At 36.0% G+C, this 23,204-nt stretch overlaps 1 non-coding gene across 1 annotated transcript; it reads right to left on the bottom strand.

Annotated features, from left to right (window-relative positions):
* Positions 1–998: 998 nt before the first annotated feature.
* Positions 999–1,105, bottom strand: LOC145161989 (small nucleolar RNA R71). Its single transcript, XR_013738842.1, has one exon. It is a non-coding gene; the product is annotated as a small nucleolar RNA R71 (small nucleolar RNA).
* Positions 1,106–23,204: the final 22,099 nt, after the last annotated feature.

The raw sequence follows: 23,204 nt of genomic DNA on the forward strand, positions 1-23,204 counted from the left end.
CAATGACTTCTTTGTGGGGTTGCCGTTGCCGGGGATTGAACCCGGGTCATAATACGCATCAAGTTTTTGGCGCCGTTGCCGGGGAACGGCTTAGTTGATTGTTTATTTGCTTTAGATTAATCGATCCTTTTTATGGGGTAAAACCTGCAAAAAGTTATTTTTCTGTTTCGTTTATTTTAGTACTAAATTCACGACGTGAGCTTTATTGGCTCACGACGTGAATCCAGTGATTTCTAGTTTCTTTATTTCTAATTTGTAATTCTATTTTAGTTCAGTTTTACGTTTTTATTTTGTTTATTTTGCAGGAGTTCATGACCAGAGGCTCTAACACACCTTTGGTGCCACCACTTGAAGATCCAGAGTCAGCCCTTCACAAAAATAAGAACAAGAACGTGAAAGAAGATCAAACACCAAAGAAGACACCTTTACAAGAATTCAAGTCAGTGTTCTCAAAGAAATCAGGAAAGAAAACGGGAGAATCAAGCACATCTTCAAAGGACAAGAGCAAAGTTGAAAGCCTAGACCCAATTCCTAACCCAAACGAATCCGGATACGAATCTGAGGCCGGGTTTGAACTACATATGACCGAACCCAAAGACGAGTCAAGAAACGAGATGGCAAACATTGAATAAATGTCAATGGGAGCTTACAAGAAGCGAATTAGAGACGATGTTGGTCCGGGTTTAGTACAACCCGCGATTCCTGCCGCTGCCACATTCAAGTTGAAGGGACACATGCTTAATGCACTAAAGGATATTCTGTTTTATGGAAAGGATCATGAGGATGCTTTCAAACATCTAGATGAGTTCAACGACATTGCTGACTATTTCAATGTCCCAAATGTCAATAGAGATACTGTCTTGCTGAGGATGCTACCAGTTACTTCCAAAGGAGCCGCAAAAGACTGGTTTAAAGCACTTCCACCTGGTACAATCACTACTTGGGCTCAAATGTGTGAGCAGTTTCTAGACCAATTTTGCCCACCATCTAAGATAGCTAAACTCAAGAAGGCAATAGCCAACTTTGAGCAACAACCGGGGGAGTCATTATACGAGGCATGGCAGCGTTATAAAGGATTGTTAAGGAATTGTCCTCAACATGACCTTAATATTCAGCAAGAGATGTCTATCTTCTATGATGGGGTCAATGTTATGACAAGGCAACTCGTTGATTCTCAAGGGCCATTGACAAAGAAAAATCCAAGGGAGGTCAAGGAGTTAGTTGAAGAATTCGCAAGACACTCTCGTGAGTACCACAACTGGACCAAAAGGCAGTGGGGGTACACATTCTGAAGAGATGGCTGCTATGATGGCGATGCTCAATACTATGGACCGGAGATTGACCCAAATGGACCAATCAATTCATGCAATAAGAGTTGGATGTGAGAAATGTAGTGGACCACACTTGACTAAGGATTGCCATTTGGATGATTATGGGAACAAGAAGGCTCAAGTTTGCTACTCAAGTGGGGACAAGTATGATGACGATTGGAGGAAGCCAAAGAAGGAGTGGCTGCCTTATGATGAGTAGAAGAAACAAAAGGAGGAGAAATACAGGCAGACTGGCCGAGGTTTCTGCCAAAAAGAGCAACCGCCAGCTGAGAAGAAAGCTGATTTGGAGACTATGTTGGTTCGTTTCATGGAAGCTTTAGAGAAGAGACATGATGATACTGAAGCAACATTGAAGGATCAAAGAACAATGATGAAAGAACAGCAGAACTTGATGAAAAATCATCAAGCCATGATGATTAACCAACAAAACTCACTACGTAATCAGCAAGCCTCTATCAATAACCTTCAAGCTCAACTTCGCCAACTTACAACTTTGGTGAATGAGAAGCTATTTCCTCAAACTCCTGAAAAGAAGACTCAATCCCATGTTATGATGATTGAGAATGAAGATGAGGCAATCTCTGAGTTCCTAGAAGCATTAGAAGTAGAGCCAAGGCAGCCTGAACCAGAGTCGATGAAGTTAAAGATCGAGAGTCGAAATTATGCTAAATCTCATAATTCACGTCGTGAACCGTCTCTGTTCACGTCGTGGGATCGATATGAACTGAAGAATTCAGAAAATGTTATGGTATATTGTCTGCCTCTACCGTTTCCTTCCCGAGTTGATCTCAGTCCACTAGAAAGAGAGTATTTGGAGTTTATTAAGCACGTGAGGGGTATCCCCATTAATACTCCTTTTGTCGAGTCGTTATCCAAAATTGCCAAATATGAAAATTTTTTACAAGACTTGTTAGACACTCGTCAGCAACTAAAGAAGAAATCTAAGGTAATTCTAAGTGAGCAAAGCTCAAAAGCTATATTGGGAGAGATACCTAAGAAGATGGGGATCCTGGACGCCTCACTCTTCCATGTGAGTTTGGGAAGAATATGAAGAGTTATGCTTTAGCCGATTCTTGGGCTAGCATAAATTTGATGCCTTATTTATTTTATCAGAAGTTGAATATTCAGAAGTTGAAGGCCACAAAAATGACTATTCACATGCCAAATCGTTCAGTGACACAACCCCGGGGCATTGTGGAAGATATTCTCGTAAAAATTGGGAAATTCGTTTTTCCAATAGACTTTGTGGTTTTGGATATGAAAGAAGATCCCGATGTTCCGATTATTCTTGGTTGCCCGTTACTAAATACTGCTAGGGCTTTGGTTGATATACGCGAATCCAAGCTTACTTTGAGAGTTGGAGATGAGAAGCAAATTTTTGGAATAGACGATGGTTTCAAGGGGAGTGATGTTCAAGAAGAGGTTTTCAATATAGATGAAGAAAGTGAACTTGAAGAATTAGAGAAGCTCATGGAAGAAGAAATCAAAATGATTCGACAAGTTAAACGAACAAAACCAAGAGCATTCGTCCCGTTTTTAGTTGAAGTCATTGCCTACAGGAATCCAACTTCTTGGGTAAGTAAGGAAAGTGATGAAATATTGAATGATGATGACAAAGACGAGGTAACTTCCAAGGAGACAAGTCCAATGGTGCAGGAAGAAAAGATTCCTATGGAGTTGAAGAATAAAGAGAACTTGGAGAATAAAGGGACCAAAAGAAAGCTTGATGTGGATGACATGAAAGCTAAAAAGGAAAACTCGAAGAAGGCGTACATTAGACGAGTTCAAGCTCACAAGAGGCGATGGAAAGAACAGAAGATTCAGTTGGTGATGGACTCTTCAGACGATTCAACGTAAGGAGGAACGGAGTCCGGCTCATGACTCCAAGAAAAAGAAGCGCTTCTCGGGAGGCAACCCGAGCTCGATTTGAATTTTCTTTTCCTTTATGTCTTTAGTTTAGTTTTTGCATATTTAATTTTTTAGATATTCAATCATCTAATCATCCAAATTAAGTGGTAAAAGTTAAGTGTGGGGTTTATAAATTAAGTGGTAAATAAGAAGAATTGTTAATTAGGCTTATATTTTTTCGATCAGACATAACTCACGAGGTGAGTTCGATAATATTCACCTCGTGAGCTCATAATACATACGGGGTGGGAAATTTTAACCAAATGAATCTATTAGCCCATTATTGTGTAACGTTATCCCACAAAAACTCACGAGGTGAGTTCGAAAGGACTCACGAGGTGAATCCAAAAGTGACACGGGACCACAACTTAAATAATTCAGAATCCTTTTGACCAAACCATTTTCTCAAACTCACGAAGTGAAGAGTGTTCTTTGGTCACCCCCACCCGATTTCGGCCTAGATTGACTGAATTTAATACTTTTGCTTACCTAATCTCCACACAAAGGTAAACATCTCATATTTATTTTGGTTAATTTTCACTAGTTTGTTGATTTAGGGGCTAGGGTTTTTCATATGCTTCAATGTCGAAATGTTGCCCAAAATATGTTATTCATCCATTGCATGTTACTTGATTGTGCTTAGAAATGGTTTATGAGTAAACCCTAACAAGAATTAAGTCCCGATTTCTGATCATTAAGACCAATTTTCACTGTGAATAGCGAACGCACGAGGTGAGTTTGTTATGATTCACGAGGTGAATCCTGGCACCATCAAAACAGTTTTCTGTTTATTAAATAATTTCTTGGATTTTTGTTTTGTGGTTGTTTGTTGTTTTGTTTTGTAGAAATGGGTCCAAGAAGAGAGGTTCCAGTTGGGGTGGCTAGTGTGCACCCATTTTACGTCTTCCCAACAACTTTGCCTCGGAATATTTTGACACGGTGCAACAACCGGTTGGGATGGTTACACAACAGAGAGTTTGCTATTACCCCAACAGTCACTTGGCAAAGGCTTCAGGAGGTTGGACTCGTTGAAAGACTAAACCCGTTTCTTACCAAAACTTTTATGGGAAACGGGTATTCGTTTACATGCAAGGGATGGAGTAACTTGTTCGCCATCCAAGAAAAAGTTTACAAGGAATTGTGTGTTGAATTCTTTTCTACCGTGGTGTTCCATGAAAATGTTCAAGACCCTAACTACTCACAAGCATTGGTCTTTCGTTTGGGTGGGGAATATAGGGAGTGAAGTTTGGTAGAATTCTCATGGAGGATGGGTTTATACGAGGCCCACGAGACCGTGACCCCCGAGTTTTCTATGTTCTTATGGGAGGCTACCCGTACATATTCTGGGGGAATGTCGGGATATGAGTTTTGGAGCCATATCGCTTTTGGTGTTTTCAACTCCGGTGTGTCACCAGAAAGCAGCATCAAATCACCCATTCACTGTTTGCTTCACAGGCTGATCACATTCTCCATCCACCATAAAAAATTTGGAGATAAGGTCACCAAGATTAATTTATTTTTCTTGTGGTCTATTTTACAACCGGGGTTTTGTTGCAATCTTCCCTACTTCTTGGATCGTTACTTGGCAGAATATGCAGTGAGTTCCCGACCCGGGAACCCAATCTGTGGTGGCCATTTTGTCACCCTCTTAGCCAAGTCTTATGGCGTGCTCGTCCCTGCGATTACATGGAAACTTACGTGTATACAAGGGAACGAATTTTCTATGGGATACCTTGAGACCATACGGGTTGTGGTCAATTATGGGACACATTGGGGGATACCGCACATCGATAACGAGGGTGAGGACCAACCGACCAAAGAGCCTGAGCAACAACCATAGCCAAGGCCTCGGATGAGGAATGTGCGAGGACGAGGAGAGAGAGGACAGCCGGTGCATCAACCCGTACCTTTTGGAGAAGCGCATTTTGGAGGAGATATGGCGGGTTATTTTGATCAGCTGTCTTTGAGCACTAATTGGATTGGGGGTACAATGGAAAACATGGTCCGGCATTTCCATATTGAGCAACCACCATAGTTGGGTCACTACCCTATTTGTCCAACGTGGAGCTCTTATCAACATTCGAGGGGCGACAGGGTCGGGACTAGCGGAGCGAAAGAGGATGATTAATTGTTTATTTTTAGTTTTTTTTTCGTTTATTCTACTCTTATTTGGTTTGGTTTTATGTTATTTTTAAATTTGTTTGGATTGTAAGACTATTAAGATACTATGTTACTTTTTGCTTTCTTTGGTTATTAATTTCCAGATTTGCTAGGAGCCGCATGAAAAGGATGTCGAGATATGTGTGCGTATATGTTTAGCCGGGAGTGTTTAAAGTCGAGAGTCGAGACACACGATTTAAAATAAGTGTGGGGCGAGTCAAGATCGAAGGTAGAGTTAGAGAAGAGTCCAAGATAATAGGGTTAGAAGAGTCTTAATCCATTAAGACATGGGGTTGAATACAAGAATTGAAAGAAGAGTTTGGGGCGAATTATTTCTGGGATTCCAGTTTTCACCTCGTGAATATTCAAATATTCACCTCGTGAGTCAGTATATGATGACTTCCCAGAACCCGCTTCATACCGACTTCACCTCGTGAATTCAGTAGCCCCACGACGTGAATTTATATTACACAAAAATGAATATTATTGTTCCATATTCATTATCTGGTTCACCACCATTCTTTTTGGGATTATCATGAGGATAAGAATGGCTCATTTTCTTTACCATGCAATGTGGCGTATGCTTTCCCACATTGTTCTTTCCGTTTTGGAGTTTTACACCACATTTGTTGAAGATTGAAGTTTCGATTCCATACTTTGCCGGTACATTACATATCTCGTGTGTTCAAGATCCAAGTTCCTATTTCACGAAGTCCGTATTCAAGATGCACACTTAATGCACACTTTTGGAGTTCGATCTCGCCACTTCTATCCCAGGGGAGTCTGTTCCTTTTTCTCCCTCTTTTTAATTACATGTTTTGCATAGCATACAACGAGGGCATTGTATGTAATAAGTGTGGGGTAGGAGGTCGAAAAAGTAATTGCTTAGGTTGAAAAGGTAGATTGCTAGAATTTAGTAAGTTTAAAAAATTTGGACATAGATTTGAAATAATAATCTAAATAAAAATTCTAGTAATAATGATAATCTAAACTTAAGTTGCTAGTGTTGTGTGGGATGATCCGATGAGGGCTCAAATGTTTAGTTGAGCCAATATACGTTATAGTGCATTTGTGGCCTCCTTTATTCTAGTGAAATCATGGGACAAAAACACAACCTCGCTTAGTTTGAGGGATGCAATATGTTTAGCATCATGTACTTGAAATGTATCTAGGAAAACTAATATATTTAACCAATAAAGGTTGAAGTTAAACGCCCCTGCTTAAGCATGTAGGTTTTGAGTGGAAAAGTGAGATATTTATAAAAAAAGAGAGAAATTACCAAAAGTGAAAAGTTGAAGAATTTTTGGAGTTATAGAAGTATCAAAGTTTGAAGATCAAAGATCAAAAATTCTGAAGAAATATAAAAAATTGAAGATACCAAGAATTAAACAAAAAGTTGGTGAATTCGAAGAAATCAAATATCAAATTTCAAAGAAATGAAGAATTCAAGAGCTCCATACTGTGGTATCTAAAAAAGTTGTAATTCTCTAGATTATGTATGCTTGGGTAGCTTTACAAAAATACATTGAGTTTAAAAAGATTTTTTGCAGATAGATTCGGAAGGATGCATCAAATGAGCATTGTTCAAAAGAAGTGGGCGAGTGTTTATGAGGATTGTGAGTATTTAGAATTGAGGGGGGTCCTTAGGAAAAATTTTAGACACAAATGTACGCGTTGAGGTCTTGGCATAATGGCTGAGTTTGAATTGGATTGTTCTATGTGATGTTAGTGATAAGAGTTTGAGTTATATTTTCTTGAGGGAAAGCAAAGAATAAGTACATTTTTATATATATTTTGGTTATTTGCATAGAATAATGGTACTTATAAGGTCAAATTATATTTTGCAGCAAAAAAAAAGACATTTTGAAGAAAAGGGACTAAAACCGTTAAAGAATGGAACTTTGGAGGTTAAAGGCTTGAAGGACAAGAAAATCAGAAAAATGCGTACTCACGAGGTGAGTATTAGAGGATTCACGAGATGAGTATGGCTTTCTAGAAGATAAACATCGCGGATCAGGAATCCGTGTTGAATACGGATATTTACGGATTCACGAGGTGAACCTTGAAAATTCACGAGGTGAATCGGAAAAAATTCAAAACTATATATATCCTTGATCCCTACGACTTTAGGAGGTTGGCTGGCTTCGAGAGGTTCCAGAAGTCGAAAATCAGAGAGAAAGAAGGCCTGGAAGTTGGTTTTAACACCAAGGAGGAAGAAGTTCATAATTTGATTCATAGTTTGGTACTATTAAACATGCTTTTGATTATGGATTGTGTTTGTTTATTTGCTAGGATGTCCAGTTAAATCTAGCTGCTTCAGTTAGCTAGATGAAGCTGGAACTCATGGTTTTATTTAATTAAACTAGACTTTACTTGTTGGTTATGTCTTGTGTTTGATTGGTTTACCTAGCATGCTTGACTTGTTAATTTAATTGATTAAACTTCTTATTTTGTGTAGTTAATGACCATTACTCTGCATGAATTTGAGCACCTAGTAAGTTAGTGAACATTAGATTATTAGAGCTAAGATCAAACCAATCTTAGTTGAGAACTTGAATTAATGAATTAGGCTGTGCTAGAGAACTCATATTATGACCATAATTGTGTTTATCTAATCAATCTTACATAGCTCCAATCCAGAAAATAATTGATTCTGTGTTAGCTATTGTATGACCATACATAGTTCTACATGAATTAATTAATACTAGTAAATTTAGACCTAAATTGCTAATACTGTTTTAATTGGTAACCAACAGTAATTGTCATGACTAATTTATAAACCATTGAGTGAAAGCCGATTCGAACTAACAGAAGTGTTTTGTTTATTGAGTTAAGTGTGTTAAGAATTAAGTTCATCTAAAGATGCAAAATTAGAGAAAACCCCGTCCTTAATTAGAAATTAGGTTAATTTAATAGTAGGTAAATTAATTAGTTAAAACCGTTCCCTGTGATCGACACCCGACTTACCTAAACTATTCTATAATTTGACTAGGTACACTGCCTAGGTGCATTTTAGTTAGTTAAGTAGTTAGGTTATAAATTTAAAATTAGGTTTAGCTATTTTCACGCATCACTCTTGCATATGTTTTTTGTTTATAGGTTTACCAGGCAGCGCCCGATGACCATTTTGTATGCTATTTATCTTTGTGATTATTACATGTGTTATGTGTTTATATATTTATGTGTATACCGGGAGGGGCCCAATGACTGATAGATCAGTTTACCGAACGGGGCTCGATGTCGGGCGGGGCCCATTATATTTTTGATATGTATGGTTGTGGTATCTTGGGGAACTCACTAAGCTTTGTGCCTACGGTTTTTAGTTTATGTTTTCAGGTACATCTCTTTCGAAAGGGCAGAGCTCGAGATGACTGCATTGCACACACCACATTGTTCCGCATGTTACATGACTCTGATGTACTTAGATATTTATTGATACGCTCTGATTAACTATGGTTTTCATGATATTGTTTTGGATAATGGTTTTATTAATTTAAAAAGTCTAAATTTTTAGTCTAAATTTTTGGGACGTTACAATGTATATGTAGCTCCTTTATACATCAAACCTATTAATGGAGCAGCTATCGAAGAAAAACCTGGTATAAACATTTTGTAATATCCAGATAATTCTAGAAAGCTACGAATCTCAATGGAACTTTTTGGTTATTCCCACTTCATCACTACTTCAATCTTTGTTGGATCAACCATTATTCCTTCTTGGTTAACCACATTACCCAAGAATTTTACTTCTCGGATCCGAAAATAAGATTTGGAGAACTTTGCATACAACTTCTCCTTCTTCAAAACTTCTAATATGTCTCCCAAGTGCTTGCCATGCTCCTTCTGGCTCTTTGAGTAAATCAGAATGTCGTCTATGAACACTGTTATGGATTTATCGAGGAATAGTTTGCGAACCATGATCATAAAATCCATAAATGATGTTGGAGCATTAGTTAGTCCAAATGAGATAACCAAGAACTCATAGTGTCTATAACTCATTATGAATGCAGTCTTCTCTATGTCCTGCTTTCTCACTTTCAGTTGATAATATCCTGACCTAAGATCAATCTTTGAGAAATAGCTCACACCCTACAGCTGATCAAATAGATTTTCAATCCTTGGCAATAGGTACTTTTTCTTTACCATTGGGCTCTCTATAATTTATGCATATCCTCATTCTCCCATCTTTTTGTTGGGTTATGAGCATTCTAACACTCCTAAGTGTACATGCAACCCTAAAGACCTTGGATCTATGTTTTCTCTATTATACATACAATTATGAACATCCTAATCTAGCATACAAAATAATAAATATAACAAGATAGAATACATACCACTTTGATGTAGAATGTCTTCATGAAGCTTGAGTGCCTAGTGCCCCAAGTGTGACACCTCAAATGGTTCACACAACACCAAATACACTTAGAATAACTTGAGAGAAACTTGAACACTCCTTGAAATCGTCTAGCCCTCACACTCACACATTAGTGCACGATTTCTTGAGCCATGGGATTCTTTTATATGGTGGCTATTAGGGTTACACCATGTAACTCATAACTTTACCCATTCCTTATGCTCCATGGATTTTAACCTCCATGGAGTATCCATGGGTCACCCCATGGACTTAGTCTAACATAAGGAATCTTGGATCACAAGCCCACATATATAAGAATGAATGATTTACACAATCAACCCATATATTTAATTAGTCTCCTTTTGATTACTTAATTAATTCCAAATTAATTCTTGATCAATACTAATTAAATAACCTTATTAATATATTAGAACTTATAATATATTAACCAACCTTAAGTGTTATTTCTCTCATTATAGTCTATCCAAATGCATGATGCCATGCAACCCAAATGGACCATGCCGGGTCGGCTCAAGTCTTACCAATTATAGTTATGGACTTAGACATTAATCCAACAGTCTCCCACTTGGATAAGTCTAAAACTATTATTGCGTATGACTTCAGGAAACCAATCAGCAATCGTAGCTCTCAAAAGCTTCTGTCGAACTCTAACCTTGTCGATGAACTCTGACCTTTGTCAATGACTTGTCCATTAGATAAGGGATCATATATTCCTCCATTCTAGATATCATATGGACTGAGACATGGATTATCAATCATTCTCTCTGTCCATTTGTTGTTTCCCGATTTCCGATTCATGATGACTGACTGATTGAACAAATCAAATCAGTCCTGGCTTGGCCAAGCACTCACATGTATCATCTTTAAATCATCGAGGGGCCCACAGATATCGCTTTTATCCCGAAGGTAAAAGGAATGGATAAACTTCGACTCATATGGCTTGTTCTACTACTTGTTGAATCATACACAAAGGCACGTTTTATAACATCGATTTACCAATGCGTTTTCGTGCAAGCAATGTATAACCAACTCATAGTAACAACTCATATCTCTAGGTTTGAAGAATATAAGATATTATCGTCTCATGATCACTCGTGATAAAATCCATGAAGTGATTCAAATGAGCGCGGGTTGAATCCAATACTCAGAACTTATGAGCACTCATGAGTGTTGTAGCACCACTTTGTCCACCAACTTGGACCTCTACAAACCAACCCATGACAGTCTTGATTCATATCTACTTCCAACATATGACCGACTGTGGATGCTTTGAATAACTTAATCATTCAGGAAGAGCGACTTAGTTATTCTGGAAGTCAAAACATGCAAAGTGAAACACAAGAATAAATGAATCAAATATGGTATCAAACCCTATGAATATAAATAAAAACTTTTATTTATCACCATACTGATTACTCATTATTCATTGTTTCGGTTTTATCAACTTTATACTTGAAACAATAGTTGTCCCATGCTCCAAGCATGTACACTATGTTTTCTAAACACTAGTCATGCCATACACCAAGTATGCATACTATGTTTGTCTATGATCTTTACTTTGTAAAATAGATCAATTGAACATCAATCCAATGATCCTCTTTTCACAGTCCTAAATCCTTACTGCAAATGCAAGAATTCCAAATTCATGCCATTTACTGAAATCTGTTAGATTCTAAACTTATATGCATTGATCCTCTTAATGATTATGCACAAAGTCAGAAAGACTTGACAACAATCATTAAAGAGCATTCCAAAGGAGATCAGCTCGTTGGAAACATCCTTCTTTCATTAAGTTTCCTAATCTTACACAGATTGAATAATTTCTAACTTTGATACATTTCCATATTCCATTTTGACTATCACTTCTGAACAAGAGTTGCCTCCTTATAGATTATGTCACTATGGTCCTTCCAGAATTAACATTATACTTCCATTTGTCCTTGAGCAACCAATCTTTGGTAAACCTTAGATTGTCCTCGACAATTGCTTAATCATTTTAGTCATATCCAATTCTAGACCTTTTCCCTTCATAATGCCCCAGGCATTTGGAAAATTTTAGAAAGGATGAATATAGCACATGTAATCGATCCTATATCCGAAGCATATGGGACACGATTCATGATGTCTCACATAAAGACTAAACCAGTCTTTTGCTATAATATTTCCATTTCAATTTGCCAAGTTCTCAAAATTCAGATTATGAAAAGGGATGTCGTAATCATAATCGAATTTTAGAACGCAAATAATGGACCCATATATAGAACTTCCTTATGTTGAGCCATTCCAACATGAAATTCATATATATATCCTTGATTAAATACGATTAAAATCTCAATCTAAGCTTTTAGAATTGAAATGAAGTATAATTTCCTCTCCCTTAATTATAGCAAAACAACTTTTTCAACCCCTGCAACCTCACGAATTGAAACTTTTGTTTTCTATAATTAACATTGCTAACTTGCAACCTTTGTCATAATTATCATGCTCCCACTAACATGATGATTATTAGCATAACACTTATGCTCCCACTAGCTTTGACATGTACTCAGAAATCAGCTGACATTCTTACCAAAGTTCAGATTTCTGATACTAGATTGTTTTGATAAAACTTTATCAAAATCATACACCTCTCTTAGATAGCTCACATGTGTGTCTAAACAATTTTAGAACTATGAAAAGGGATGCCGTAATCATAGTCTTAATTGTTTAGACCTTTGCCACTTCTCACAAGTCCATGTTAGTGTGCCGGTAAACCACACACGCTCCACTAACGACTATGAGAATGCAAATATCACAATTGCTATCTAGCTAAAATCTACTTAGTGAAAGTGTTTCCTCACCATCATTTTCATGAATCGGAGAGAAACCTTATGACACTTAGATTTAATAGTGTATGTGTTCTTATCCATGTGAATTTGTCAAAACCATAATCACAAGACAAGGTTAGTGACAAATCCAAACTCATATTGATTAAACTTGTGCAATCTTAAATTCTTGCCATTTGGCAGCTCAGGTGCCTGCCATTGCTTCCAAGTAGTTGTGCAACCAATTGAGAACTCTCAGAACTCCTATGCAAAGCCAACTTGAATAGGCACAAAAATTTCAACACGATAGGTTATAAACCTCAAGTCGTGTGCTAGTGAAGGACTTTAGGTTTTATTCTTGATTAAGTCTCGAAACTTTCAAGAGCTTTAAGACTCCCACTGTCCTCTTGACATATAAGACTCCCTTGTCAAATATTCAAGAGATAGTGCGTATTCTTTATCAAGACTAACACTTTACACAATTGGCCTAAGTTGGTCTCTGTTTTATCCAAAACATCACAACTTACCAATTTCAAATGTACAAGAGTAGATAACCTTTTACTCTTACATTTGACTAGTGTTAACAAACCCTCTTTAAGATATGTCACTCAAGTTACAGTCTTGGAGTATGACTCTAAGAATTGTTTTGGAACGAAGTATGACTCATCTTTTTGATTTAACCATTTCAACAATTCATGACTCCTCTTCTTAGTCATAAGAATGCACTAAGATGACTTTAGAGGACCAATTGTGATATGGTATCTTAATCATTAAGATGATCATAAACATGATACTAAAGTACTCTCCTATCTTTTCAGATTTGAGAAACTTTTATCTTTCTGCCATACTTTGATTCTTCTTATTCGTTCTGTCTCACATTGAAACTTCTCCAATGCTACAGACTTATACTTAAACTTATAAGTATAACCATATTTACTGAACTTAAGTAAATCATGACGAATAGTCTTCTTGATCTTTTGTGGTGGACTTGACCAGTGCACAAGAATGTGTACTTGATCCCTTAGTCCTTTCCTTATTCACATAAGGAATTAGTCTTAATTTTCCAAGCTGAAAGTTCTCATTCATCATATTATACAACTTGCATGATTCCATGTTTCGGTCCAATTGAACCTTGGGTGATGAGAATCTTTCCTTATTTGGTAATATTAGACACTACCATAACCGAAAGAATCAAATCCATTTTTCCAATATTGCTATCAATGGAATCTTATAAGCAACAACTTTTCACAAATGCCATTGTAAGGATAAATAAAATCAAAACCTTTTTCTTTTATTTTAAAACTTTGCGGAAAAACTTATCCTTACAATCCATATGAAAACCTTGTTGTTATCTATTCCTAAGCAATATAAATATCATAACTCTTAAGTAATAGCCCAAAATTCTGATCACCGAACCATGCGATTGAAATCCATCTTCGCGATCAGAATCAGCATGTACTTAATAGAGTTAGACAATGGACTTTACCTGAAGTAGAGCCAAACTTATTGACTTTAACATCCTTAGGTAAATTTGGCAGCTTCGTAACCAATGCCCCTTCCTTTGGCAATAGTTACCTATGGACCCTTGATAATGGGAGTATCTCAGACTTCACCTCTCTCTTTACCATTGGGTCAACCGAGTTGACTATGGCCGATCTCTTTCCATTGGGAAGAGAGAGCTTTACTGGATATCCAATGTCATCATTGTCAATGTCCATAGCGTTTTAGGAAGTTGATCTTAGCAAATAGATAAGATCATTAAGGGTCTTGTCTTAGTCTGTTTCATAGGATTCCCAAAAGAACTCACTATGTGACTTAGAAAGTAGTTGAGCCACCAACTTTCTCAAGACTTTGACACCCAACTCTCCCGGCTTGTCAATATGTGACTACATCTCCAAGATGTGATCACACCTAGACCTTGCCTTGCCAATAGGGCTTGAGTGACCTTAAACTTTTTAGGAACTTGTGGGTTAGGGAGAATAATTGGAGGAGGTGAAAGAAGTATGATATCCATGGGACATCATCTTCATTTAGGAAAGCTTGTTTCAAGAGATTTGAGAAGATCATAAATGTCTAGACCAGACATCTTTTTGGGAGATATTCAAGATAGTTGATTTAAAGTCCTTAATATGACACCCAATATGAAATATTAAGGCTAGGACCCAACAAACTATTTTATAACTTAGAAGAGGGATGCCGTAATCCAAGCTATAAAATATTTGAAGGTAGGTGAATGACGATTCACCAATTTCCACCATGAAAAATGAAATAATTTATTAGGTTTTAATTGGATTTGAAAGTCCTAGATCTTTAAGATTCATTGAACTGTTCAAATGCATGTTTCAATCTCGAGTGTGCCCTTCAGGTTTTGTGACTGGGATGCCGAGGATCACAAAACAAGGTGTGAATAACCATGCAAATATACTTGGTACCCTTAATATTTACCCCTTAATCAGTGTGCCGGTTAACCACACACGCTCCACCGATACTATGATAAATATTAAGTTACCCTTTGCCTACCTTGTTAAGTCCATGTTAGTGTGCCGGTTAACCACACACGCTCCACTAACGACTTAAGCAAAGTGCAAAGTGTAATTTCATGGGTTAGCACCAAATTCACATTTTCCTAAGTAACTAAGATTGGGTATTAATAAGAGTTTAGTTACTTAGTATTTATCATTAATACTTTTAATGAAAGGAGAATTATAGTCCTTGTCCTACCCGTTCGGCTAACGACCCTCCACCAGTCAAGGAAGTGGTGGGTGAGAGTGGACACCCATTAAACTGCCATTTTATAGGCAGTAACCTTATACCCCTTATAGTCCGGCTTCGTGAATGAGGCCTAATAACGGTAAGACTGACTTTACTCTTATACATATATATAAATATTATTAACTTATAATATTATAAAGTATAAGGGTTGAATTTTAACTTTTAAAATTCTAAGGGCTAACTTGGAATTAAAGTATTCATAAGTGAAAACTTTTCAAATTCCAAAACTTGAGGGCAAGTTTTGAAACTATTCAAAACTAATTAATTCCATAACTTATGAGTTTAAAGTAGTTTTAATTAAAAAAAAAAACTCTTCAAGTTCCATAACTTGAGGACAAGTTATGGAAGACTTTAAACTAATTAATAAAAAAAAATAACTTTTTTAATTGTAACTTATGGAACTAATTAAGGTTACACTTTTTTTTTAATTTAATGAAGAGACTCTTGAACCTCCATAACTTGAGGACAAGTTATGGAGTCATAAAACCATTTAATTAGAACTAGACTCTTCATTTTGTAACCTTTGCCAACTTTTATGAGTTTTATGATTCTTAAATGTGACTTTTCATATAACTTGAGGACAAGTTACAAAACCACACTTTGGAATCAACTCTTAGATTAAAATGGATTGAAAACAACTATTTCACACAACTTTTCTATTAATCTAAGAACCTCATAAGAACAAGATAATTCAAATCATCAATCTTCAAGAAATTAGCATGAACATACAAACTAATATAAATCTTGAAATTATGACAATTATCTTAGAAATTGGATTAGCATGAACATTACCACATCAAAAGCAAGTTTATAAGTCCAAAAACATATTAGGGTAATGTTCCTAGTCCAATTCCAGCCAAAACAATCGAATATATGCATCCAACTCGATTTTTCAGCTACTTTTGCAAGTATAACAAGAAAACAAGCCTAGGCTCTAACACCACTGTTGGGTTATGAGCATTCTAACACTCCTAAGTGTACATGCAACCCTAAATACCTTGGATCTATGTTTTCTCTATTATACATACAATTATGAACATCCAAGGTATTATCCTAATCTAGCATACAAAATAATAAATATAACAAGATAGAATACATACCTCTTTGATGTAGAATGTCTTCATGAAGCTTGAGTGCCTAGTGCCCCAAGTGTGACACCTCAAATGGTTCACACAACACCAAATACACTTGGAATAACTTGAGAGAAACTTGAACACTCCTTGAAATCGTCTAGCCCTCACACTCAAACATTAGTGCACGATTTCTTGAGCCATAGGATTCTTTTATATGGTGGCTATTAGGGTTACACCATGTAACTCATAACTTTACCCATTCCTTATGCTCCATGGATTTTAACCTCCATGGAATATCCATGGGTCAACCCATGGACTTAGTCCAACATAAGGAATCTTGGATCACAAGCCCACATATATAAGAATGAATGATTTACACAATCAACCCATATATTTAATTAGTCTCCTTTTGATCACTTAATTAATTCCAAATTAATTCTTGATCAATACTAATTAAATAACCTTATTAATATATTAGAACTTATAATATATTAACCAACCTTAAGTGTTATTTCTCTTATTATAGTCTATCCAAATGCATGATGTCATGCAACCCAAATGGACCATGCCGGGTCGGGTCAAGTCTTACCAATTATAGTTATGGACTTAGACATTAATCCAACATTTTCTTCTTCACTAAAGAACTAGGTGTAATCGGTATGGTGATTTCGGTAACTCCTAAAGTTGCATCATAAGCTCTTTCATCTCTGTTGGTGCTAATCAGTATGGTGGTTTCGCTATCGCCATTATTTATGGAAACAAGTCTATTTGAAACTCTACTTGTCTATCAGGGGATAATCGAGGGAGAACTTTGGGAAAGTCATCTGGATAGTTACACACCACAAGTATTGTTTACATCTCCTTCTTGTCCTTCTTTGCATCGATCACAAATGCCAGATATGATGTACATCCTTTATACAAACACTTTCTGGCTTTCATCAGGGAGATGATTCCAGAATTCACTCTATGTTTGTCTCTGTACACAATAGATGGTTCGTTTATAGGTGGGTTTACTCTGACCATCTTTTTCCTACATAGTATTTTGGCATCGTGGGTTTACTCTGTACACTAAGCCAATCCATTCCTAATACTATGTCGAAACCATTCAACTCAGTGGGCAACAATTCCTCGTGGAATTTATTCTCATTCAAGTCGATGACAATGTTTTTAATACAATCGCTAACATGTATGAATTTTCCACTAGCAACTTCTACAACTAGAGCACTATATACTTTATCTGCAGGCAATGCTATTCTTCTACAAAATTTATGCGATATAAATGAGTAATTAGCTCCAGAATCAAAAAATATATTGGCAGGGAATCTATTTAATGGAAAGGTACTTAAAGCGACATCTGCTTCATCCCTTGCTGCTTCTAGAGTCATATGGAATGCTCTTGCCTTTGGCCTTGGCGGCACATTAGGGTTTAGACCCTCTTTCTTCTTCCAGCAGTCCCTAGCAATACACCCTTATTTATTACATCCGTAGCACACCTTCTTGTTGGATGTATACTCATTAGCGTAGAGCAATTCTCCCACACTTGAAGGCCAAATCCTCGCCATATTTCCCAGAGTGCTTCTTTTTTGCACTTATCACACCATTTTGATTCTCCTCCATATCCAAACTTTTTGGAAAAATATTTTGAAAATTCACTACTAGAAAAATACCCTTTAATGACACGCGAACCACAACATGCGCTGTTTTACGATACATAAAAGTGTGTTCCCTAAAAATAATGTCATCTCTCCCAAAATGTGAAGGATTTAGGACGCGCATTTTTGCGTGCCCTAAAACTAGTGTAAAAAAAACGCGGAGGGCACCTATCATAAAAAGCGTGTCATGAAATCATGTCGTTTTATATTTTTTTAATGAAACGCGCATCTTCATCTTTAGTAGCAGCGGGAAAAGGAATTCCTATAAAAATTAGAAAAGTTCAAAACCCCGCCATGGCGATTTAGGGTTGGTTCCGTCTCCATCTCTCGTTCACATCCATCTCCACTTTCTCTTCCATCTGCAATCTCTCTTTTCGGTGATGAAGGTTTCTCGTGATTTTTTGTTGTACTAACAAGCCCTAGGTCCTGATGCGTGATGCGTACGTATCTTGCCCCTGATGCGTTCTTTAGACTTTTTTAAGCAATTGTGATAAAGAACAGATGTCACCTCTTCCACATGATTATCATCCCTCCGCCTTCCCCTGCAAATACGCTCCCACCTCCCATAATGTCAAACTCCAGAAACTGCCTCCTTCTTCTAATCCTACCGTTAGTCTGACACCATTAAATTGGATCCCTAGATGCTCTTGTCATCGAAATAGCCACATCAGAGATTCATCTCATCTTATTATTATTTTTATTGCTTGAATCCTTTCATTGCTCACATGATAAACGATGGAGCAGAAATCGACTAAACAATTAGATGTCGACAAAGAACATCCTACCAACGACATCAATTGCAAAGCGTGGCTATTCCCTTCTATTCCAATGACCCGCCAACTCTTCCATGCTTCCTCTTCATCGCTGCAGCAAACCCAAATTCCCTTGTTTGCCAATAATTTCCCCATGGCGTTTTGTGTGCATTGATCAAGGTTTTTACCTTCATCCCTTCTACTCTGACAGGTCTGATACACTCACCTAAAAAAGAAAAATAATTTCTTATTCTTTTATTATTATCATCTTCATTACTACTTGATAGGTGAATGATCTTTTCTCTGTACCTAAAGCAAAACTGATACCAATCTTTCTTAAAGCAAAGCAGATAAAGATATCATTCAAGCAGTGAAGGCAAAAATAGTTGAATGTTATATGATTATGAACAGGGGAAAATGCATAAAATAAATAATGATTCTTTTTGTTATGGATGGTGTACAGGACAAGGGCAGTCTGGTCAAGACTGGAAGCTTTACACACTCATATCCATTTTTTTGAAGATTTGATACCCCTCTTATCTACAGAGCAGTTCCCAGCTGGTACCCTATTTTTCCTTATCTCTTCTGCAAAAGACGTGAATGCCCTTCTCCTCCTCATTATCTTTTTGGTTATTTAGTGGGATAAAGTAGTATCATAATTAGTTTATTCTCGGTTCAAATTGCAAGTTCAATCACCCTCTCAGAATGACAAATTAGGTTTAATTTCTACAAACAAGTTTAAACTGTTCTTTCATTGTGTTTGCTAAATCTTATTGAAGATCACTTCTCTTATTTATCAGCCCATGAAGGAGACAAAGAATCAGAAGGAAGAAAACTCAGAGATGCATGGACAAGTTGACTACAAGGTTATTTACTATCATTTTTCATATACTCTCTATCCATTTCCATACATTGTTGTATAATTGTATACTTGTATATGCATCACAACTGCAGATTATCCTTTCATTTGACCGATCGTTACAACAAGTAACTAGTTTGTATATTTATTCAGTGTGGCCAGTACTAATATTTGTTCTATGTATATGTTTAAGTTATATAATCATTTCTATCAGTACCCTAAATAGAATCATCTATAGGGCAATGACATGTTTATAGTTAATCATAATAATCTTGATACTTAATCTTGTCATTTTGCTGCAGTTTTATATGTCAACAGGGGGATGCAAATATGGCAAATCTTGCAAATTCAGTCATGGCAGAGGAAAAACTGTTGTAACTCCAGTGGTGGAATTAAGGGTACTCTTTTGTTTGTCTTTTTTTCTGCTTCATGGGCATCTCCATACTTAAATCCAAAAAATATTAAATAAAAATGCTTTTATGTAATCAGCCCTATTAAAAAACAATTTTAAAGTAAGATGAACTAATGAAACTCAAAAACAGGCTTTCAAATTTCAAACATCCCAACCTTTACCTTTCAGTATGTCTAGTAATACTCCAGGTTTCACCCAAGGAAAAGTTGTGCAAATTTGTACATGAGAAAGCAAAGTTGCAATTAATGCAAGTGAAGTGAGAGATGTTATTGGTATTTACTATTTACTTCCCACATCTATCTAGCAATGTAAATATCTTTATTTTCTTCTTTTCTTCCTTTCTTATTTTTTGGTTATTATGTAGAAAAGGGTAAAATCACTTGCATCTGGAATATTAGAGTCTGAAGAATTAAGGTCAAACTTTCTGCCAAAAAAACTTCGAAGTGAGTCAATGTCAGTCAATATGAAGGACATTAAAGAGGTACAAAACCCTAAATCTTGTCCCCTTTTCAAATCTTATTTGATATTTTACTTTCTTACCGTTTGTATGGTTTGTGCAAAGCCAAATTGTGAGTGACAAAGTATCTTCAACAAGACTGGAATTAAATCATAATGACCAAAAAATTGAAAACTTGACCAAATCTTTTCACAAGTCATGTAGGATGAAAGAAGAACTGAGCTCCCTTGATACCGTCATGTTTATTAATAATCATTTGAGGAAGCAAGCACGTTGCCAGATCATACGAAAGGATATGCAGGTTTTTAAATTTAGCAAATTAATTATGTTAAATGATGCTCCTCGTTCAATGAAAATTTTCTAAATCCCAAAAATACGCTCTCCACTTTCAGCTCTGGGCTGTAGACAATCTGAAGAGTAGGAATGCTTGCCATAGTGTTGATCTCAATTATCTTGACTTAATGACTCAAAGGTTCCTACTGAAAACTTGTTCGATTTTTTTTAAAAAAAAATATTGTTTTTCTTCTAGTTGAGTTAAATCTTTTTATATATTTATTTACTTATTTATGTGATTTACAGGTTAACACTAAATGTCGGTCGAGTCCTGAGTGTTTCGATTTCGTATGAATTGAATGATGTAAATATTAATAAGGTAAAATAGTTGTATTTATATATTTGCAAAGGAACATTCAACCATGAAGATTTTATTGTTTATATAATTTGCATTATTTACATCTTATTTTTTCATGTAGATTTATAAAGACATGGAAGCTTGCACTGCATTTAGATTTGTATTTAATGGTGGAGCAACACAGAAGCATGTTGATGGGACAAACTTGGCAAAAGAAACTCAAGTAACCATCTTCATTAAAATGTATATCAAAAGGCTATTGCTGGAAGGTTACAAGTGGTGTTAATTTAAGGTTTTGCAGATAATTTTGAAGAGGTGTTGTTCCTAAAAAGAAAAAAGAAAAAAAGTCTTTTTCTTTGATGTGTCAAATTACCCCTGGTTGGTTGCTGGTAGGAAAGGCTATTATCTTTTCTTTTGTTAGAATTGACATTTCCTACCCTTGGTGTGGTTGGTGGGTTTTTGAAGCTTGGAAAACCTTATTTTCTTAAAAGTTGACAAAAGTATCCCTGTATTATCATCATAAGTAATAAAGATACCTTACATAATTACATAATCTCATGATAATTAACATATGAAATAATGAAATATAAGTGATTTGGCTCACAAGTGGTGATTTTATTAACGAATATGGGTTTAAAACCGACAGTTCTTCATCACTTCGTCTTAAAGAAGAATCAATTTGTAGTATTTCCTACAAATAGGAAATATACATGTGTAATATGAATAAATTTGTTCATAAAATGACATTCAAGAGGGTGTTTGGAAACCTTTTAAAATGACTTTTAGGACTTTTAGCTTTTTTAAAATGTTAAAAGTCAAAAAAGATGTTTGGCATTTTAAGAAGTTCTTTTAGAACAACATTTTGGCAAGAACAAAAATAAGTTGTTTGAAAAGTCAGGAAGTTGTGACTTTCTGTAACTTTTGGGTTTTTAGCTTTTGAAAAAGGCAAAAGATAAACCAAATACATTTTAAAACTATCTTTTATAAAAAGTCAAAATATCAAAAAAGATTTTTGTCAAAAGAACTTTTTAGTCTGAAAAAAAATCCCAAACACCCTCCAAATCTCAAATGCTACCTCTTCAATGTTGTGGAGGAAGTGGTTTCTTCCCACAAATTGTACAACTGCTCTACAATGGGGACAAAGAACATTTGCATGTTTTGCTTGTGACCTTTTCAACCAATCTGAGAAGCATCTGTTGCTTTAAATAACAAAACTAAAGAATTAATTGAAACTGTATTTCTTTAAGAAAATGAAATTGTCAAGTTGTGTACCATGTAAGAAAATTCGGGATAAAATAGTCTTGGAAATTTTGAGAATTGTGGTTTTCACTTTCAGATTAAAGTATTTGGGTGGTACTCCCAATCTTTAATCGGATAAGACTCATAATTAAGAGAAAACAGAAGAGAGAATGTTTTGATGTTATGAAGAAGAAGTGTATTAACACAGATTCGGATATGATCATATAACAGAAAAAACTTCCTGTCTTAAAACTGCCACATGACAGTTTTATGTTCTAAAACTGTCCACAAAAGGTCATAAACAACCTTAAATCCGGGTCTAGAATATGGATCACAAAATCAGGTACATTTATAAAAAATCAGGATTTATGATGCAATTTTAATATAGTAACATAATATATATATATATATATATATATATATATATATATATATATATATATATATATATATATATATATATATATATATATATATATATATATATATATAACCGGGTACATTTCAATCCCATCCAAGGGCTCTGTTCCTTAGACCCCGCCAGGGACTGCCGCCCCTTGAACCCCGCTCCCAGGGGCGCTGCCCCCGGACCCCCGGCGGTTTAGGGGCTTCGCCCGTAAATAGCAGTATACTTTCAACAAAGACAAAATTAAACAAACGTGCACTCCACACCATACCAATTTGTTCAATAATTGTCAAAGTGACATTGATCAACAAATTAACCCTATTACACTTAAATAACATTAGTGATATAAAATCACCAACAAACCTCCCCCATT

The sequence above is a fragment of the Lactuca virosa genome, chromosome 2, assembly GCF_052849685.1.
Source record: "Lactuca virosa cultivar CGN04683 chromosome 2, Lactuca_virosa_CGN04683_v6, whole genome shotgun sequence".
In the NCBI taxonomy this organism is placed as follows: domain Eukaryota; kingdom Viridiplantae; phylum Streptophyta; class Magnoliopsida; order Asterales; family Asteraceae; genus Lactuca; species Lactuca virosa.